General features: G+C 39.4%; 1 pseudogene; it reads left to right on the top strand.

The window, feature by feature from the left end:
* The first annotated feature begins 2,386 nt into the window (after positions 1 to 2,386).
* On the top strand, positions 2,387 to 3,105 carry LOC114515163 (annotated as a pseudogene).
* The last annotated feature ends 2,711 nt before the right edge of the window (positions 3,106 to 5,816 follow it).

The following is a 5,816-nucleotide window of genomic DNA, read 5'->3' on the forward strand; positions in this document are numbered from 1 at the left end:
AAGAAGTGCATTGTGTAGAATTCTGCCTTATCTTGACATCCCTTACATGATCCTTAACATCCACAGGATTCCATTAGTATGAGTACTAAATGGTATGCTTTTTTAAACCTCTAATATCATATTTGAATTTAAGACGATGTGGTACCACAACGCTGAGAGGAAAAATCAAACCCATTTGATATTCTCTCAGAATAAATGTGAAATATCACCATGGTATGTTTTTTTTATGTTTTAGTCTTTTTTTCTCTTTTAATTAATTTCATTGGGGTAACATGGATTAAAACACTATGTAAGTTTCAGGTGTACAGTGTTATAATACACCTGTGTATTGCATTGTGTGCTTACCACACAAAGTCTTGCCTCCTTCCATCCCCATATTATGTGACCCCCTTTACCCTCTTCGACCACTTCCCACCCTCCTGTTGTCTGTGTGTATGAGTCTGTTTGTTTTATTTGTTGGTTGCTTTCTGTTTTATATCCCACATGTGAGTAAAATCATGTGGTTCTTGTTCTTTCCCATCTGACTTATTTCACTTAGCATGCTACTCTTAAGATCCATTCACATTTAAAGTCCAATGCTGAGCATGGTTTCACCAACGGTCAAGCACCTTAAAGACTGTTTCACAACAACAATGCTCAGGGTCTGCCTAAGCATACAGCAGTACCACTAAGAAATACAGTCCCTGTTCTCCTCCCTTTCTGACCTAGGCAACAGGTGACACTCCGTACCCCATGTCTACATCTCTTTTCCTCCCAATCCTTGCGAAGACCACTGGGATACCACATGTCCTGTGTGCTTCATTTTCCCGTTTTGCCTACCTGATCCTTGTTTCAGAAAAAGAAATACAGGCCTTACAGTCATAAAGCCATAGGTTATCATCTCAATTCTACCACTTAAAACATCTGCTGCGGATCTTCCCACATGGGACGCCCCCACGATCTATTCTCTTATAAAGTCAAAGCCCAGGAATTCGTATGGAATGAGCAAGAGCCAGACTCCCTGGCAACTCAAACACCATCTCTCCTTTCCTGAGTGCTGATGATCTCAGACATTCCTCCATGATCTTCCACTTTGGCCCTTATTAAGTGACCCCTTTTTCCATGCTACAGAGGCCCTTAGCAGACATATGCAAGAGAACAATAAATCTTTTACTAACAGCATTAAATTATAAAGTGAAGGAAAGGCTGGCCTCTGTTCTATTGTCCAGTGTACTGTTCATGCAGCACTTACTGTACACCAGCCACTTTATGTTATATTGCGTTATGGGGTGTTCTATCATCCCCATTCTGTGGATGAGAAAATGTGAGCACTGAGAGTTTACATAACTTATCTAATGTTAAAAGGCTACCCAGGTCTCACCCCTGGCCACAGGAGGTGGGAGGAAGCAGCAGTGAGGTCTGCAGATAGCTTGGCAAGAGCTCTGGGTGGGCATGGGCCCCTGGGTGGGCATGGGCCCCTGTCACGAACATATGTGTGCAATAGAGTCTTTCCTATAAGACAGCCTTCAGTCCCCACTTGGATGTCTGATCTTGGCCTTAAGAACTGAAAGCACTGAGCTGCCTCTACAACCACCAGTTCTACAGGTGACATGGACACTGAGAAATAACAGGGAGCCAACACAAGTGACTATGCTATTCACTTGGATTTTATTAATGCAGGTTCACTCGCTTTTATTAATACAGTTTCAATCCAAGTCTATACTACCTAATGACAATACTAATCACTCAGAAACAATCAGTAATAATATCACATGAGAGAATTGGGGTATAACAAGCCTGAGTCCTAGAGTCTCAGTCTGCAGGTCTGGGAGAGAGCATGGTAGGCAAGGGAGTTGTCAGCATGTTGCAAGGAAGAATCTCCAAAGCCAGATGGGCAACAGGACAGATGAAGTCCTCAGTCCAGCAGGGCAGAGCACCCAGCAGCTGACGCCAAGGGAGATGAGTGTGGCACGGAGCAGCATCTTGGTGTGTGGAGCTCAGCTGTCTCAGCAGTGGTCTGGAGCCTGCCTCAGTCATACCCTTGGAGTGCTGTACTCCATCCTGGAGGGTCTCTTTGTAAGTGCCTTGGAACCCCGGATGGCAAGTAGGGAATTTCCCCAGGAGCCTGTGTCCAGTCCTACCCTGTAGACATGACTGTTCTGGTCACATGTGCAGATATCTTAGGTGGGTCTCCTTGGCAGTGCCTAGTATGACTTAAGTAGTTTCCCTCTTGAACCCAAGTGTCCTAACTGATTGACAGCCATCTTGGTTGACATGAGTGACTGTATTTTGTTTTATATACTTCATGCTATCTTGACTAGACCAATGCCATTTTACTGGTCCCACTCTACACAACTCCACAGCTAGACAGCAGCTGCAACAGCCACTCCTCCAGAGCCAGGTCTTCCCAGCAGCTAGCTCAGCAGGAATCCCAGCAGGGATTCCTCTCCAGCTTCTTCACCAACAACCTGAAGTGCCAGCTCATGCTCCTGAAGACCCTGCAGACAAAACCACATGTCGAACTTCTACTCGATGCCCTGAAGTACTTAGGTTGTACTGTTAACAGAGAGAGATGTAATTTTCTTGTAAAAAATGTAACAGAAATGTAGGTGGAAGTTTTTATGCTTCAATGTTTCAGACTGTTCTATGCAAGAATAATATCTGTAATCAGGCCCATATCAACCGAGTGGTGATCCACAAGCTTATTCATGCACTTGATCATTGCCGTGTTCATGTCAACTGGTTCAGCAGTGTCACACATCTGACCTGCTCGGAGGTTTGAGCTGCTAACCTGAGTGGAGACTATTCAGTATTCAGGTTACATGTTGGATTAAAACAACACCATCAGAGGATAGCGCTTCTCTCAAAGGAAAAGTTACCTAGCATTGGCCAGCTGCAAAGGAAAACAGTTGCAGAACTTGTGTGAGAAACAGAGCCATTCTTTCTACCTTGGTTAGGAATATAAGCAAAGAAGTAGCTGAAAAGGCTGTTGGTGAAGTTTTTTTAATCCTGTTGCGATGACCATGAACCTTTTGGAAAGATCCTGATAACAAGATTTATGCTCATAGAGACTTTCAAAACTGTGATCAGTATTATACAACTATATGGAGCCAATGACATTTTATATTACAGGGCTTCAGTGAATGTGGAGAAAATGTGGTTCTCCAGTGCACAAACATATAAAATATAAATGATCAATTAAATACAGATAAAACAAAAGATAGCAATTAAGTATATGATCAGAAAAAATAACTCTGGTGAAAAAGGAAACTGCCTTAAACTCCAAGGCAAAAATTGTATCTGTATAGCAAACCATATGGTAAATAAGACAAATAAATTACAGTTTTGTATTTTCAAAAAAATTAATAAGATATAATAAAAAGGCTATCCTATGCCCAGTTCAGGATTCAAAAGCAGATGTGACTCCAGAGCTTGATTTTTTTTATCACCACCCTCTCCCAAATCAAATAGTGGTACTGGGCTGACTAAGAGGAAAATGCCCTTTCCCTGTGCATAGTAAAGAGCTAAATAAAATAAAGAAAAATAACCTAAAAATAAGAAAAACACATTTTATTAAAAAGAGTTAATTAAGAAGAGGATGCAGATCAGTGTAGTAAATACTGGGTGACAAAATATGAAGCACCTTAGGGGCTTAAATACTAGCTACAGAGGATGTATCTCTTTAATAGAATCTTCCAGGTTCTGCAACAATGCTATCATACTACTTTAACTATCTGTTTGTATGTGGTTCCCTATTAGATAGAGGACTTGGACAGAGTCCCATTTATCATTGTATGTGCAGAACTTAGCACTGAGTCTAGCACAAGACAGGTATGCAAATAGTGTTGAATGAATGGAGTGTACAATGAGTGAATGAATGAATGAATGAATGCTTGAAACAAGTTAACATTTATAGATGCCAAACACTTTTGAGATTTTCAGGTTTGAGAATAAAGTGAACCACAGAGAGATAAAGCAGTAAAATATCTCACAGAACAAGGTCTTTTTCTGGAAAGTGTAAAGTGAGTGGAATTTTACCTTGAAAACTGATTGAAAGATGACAAGATGTCACTTTTAATGGCATAGCATCTTTTCTCACCGAAACTTGCCACTTCTAGAAGCAAATGCTTAGAAAGGCAATATTGTTTTCTTTTAGGTGCTGAGTTAAACAATCCTGGGGACAAAAAGCTATGAATAAAAGATACAGTACATTTCAGTAAACTACTAGAAAGAAAGGTGCTATATAGTAAAACTAATTAAAAAGTATATTTCAAGAAAAAGTCTAAGATCTGTTTTCCAAGTATTGTCTCCTCACATAACTGCCTATAGACTTTCTATTATCTAGTAGAAATATTGCAATATTATAGAAGCCTTACAAATTAAGTTTCTACTGCTCTAATTCTATTGGGTGTTTAAAGAGTTTCATGGTCCTCTGATTATTGCTTTTAAAAGATGTATTCTCATAAAGAATACACAGTGATGTTGCTTTATCTCTGAAATACATTTTCATAGTTATTCTTCAAAGAGATACTGAGATTATAACAAAACATAATTTATTCCAACCTGAGAAGCATCCTCAGAGCAAGCCATTACTCTTCTATATTTCTAATACATCAATTTCCTCATTAAATTTTGCTGGCACAATCTTCCACCCATATGCATTTTTTCAACGATATAAGTTTATATGCAATTGATTGCTTGTGGCAATCAATTTCTTAAAAGCTATTTTTGGTTAGATGCCTAAGTTTACATATACAGAGTAATATCTGAGAAAAAATGAATAGTCATAATCCGTCATGGATCTGGAGTTAGAAAACAAAGAAACCAAGTTAGAAGAGAAAGAGCAGAAGGTTAGTATAATTGTTTTGCCTTTATTAGTATAGATAGAATTGTTATTTTCAATGCCAAAAACTGGGGTATCTTAATAACCATTGGTTATTTTATTCCATGATTTTAACCTACAAAAGATTTTGGACTGTAATACTGAGTTGAACAATAGTACAGTTCTTCCCTGGCTGGTGTGACCGGTAGATTGAGCACTGGACTGCAAACCAGAGGGTTGCTGGTTCAGCCTGGGACAGGTCCCAAATAGGGAGCACTTGAGAGGCAACCACACATTGTTGTTTCTCTCCTTCTCTTTCTCCCTTCTTTCTCCTCTCTAAACATAAATAAATAAATCTTTTTTTGATCTTAAAAAAGAAAACAATAGCACAGTCCTTAACCTTTTTTGAGTCATGGACACCACTGGAATTTTGATGAAACATGGGGATCTCTTCTGTATAAGTTTCCTAGTGCTTCTATAACAAATTATCACACACTAAGTGGCCTTTAAAAACACATTTTATTACAGTTTTGTAGGTCATAAGTCCAGTATAGTTCTCACTAGGCACAACTCAATACGTGGTCAGGCTGCATTCGTTTCTAGAGGTGCTACAAGATAATCTGTCTTCTGCTCATTTGGATTGTTGGCAGACTTTAGCTCCTTACAGTTGTAAAACTGAGATCCCCATTTTCTTGCTGTCTGGAACTGTGGGTCTTTCCCTACTACATTCCTTGATTCATGGTTGCCTTCCTCCATTTTCAAGGTCAGCAACAGTAGGTCTAATACTTCTCATGTCATATCTCTCTGACCCAATAATCTTCCTTTCCCTTCCACTTCTAAGGACCTTTATGATTTTATTGGGCTGATCTGGATAATTCCAGGATAGTTTCCCTTTCTCAAGGTCTTTAACCTTAATCATATTTCCAAAGACCTTTTGCCATTAAGTACCCTTTCCCAAATTCACAAGTACAATGAATTAGGGCCTTTTGATTCCATTATTCCAGCTATCATACTT

This window comes from Phyllostomus discolor, chromosome 2 (assembly GCF_004126475.2).
Source record: "Phyllostomus discolor isolate MPI-MPIP mPhyDis1 chromosome 2, mPhyDis1.pri.v3, whole genome shotgun sequence".
Lineage (NCBI taxonomy): Eukaryota > Metazoa > Chordata > Mammalia > Chiroptera > Phyllostomidae > Phyllostomus > Phyllostomus discolor.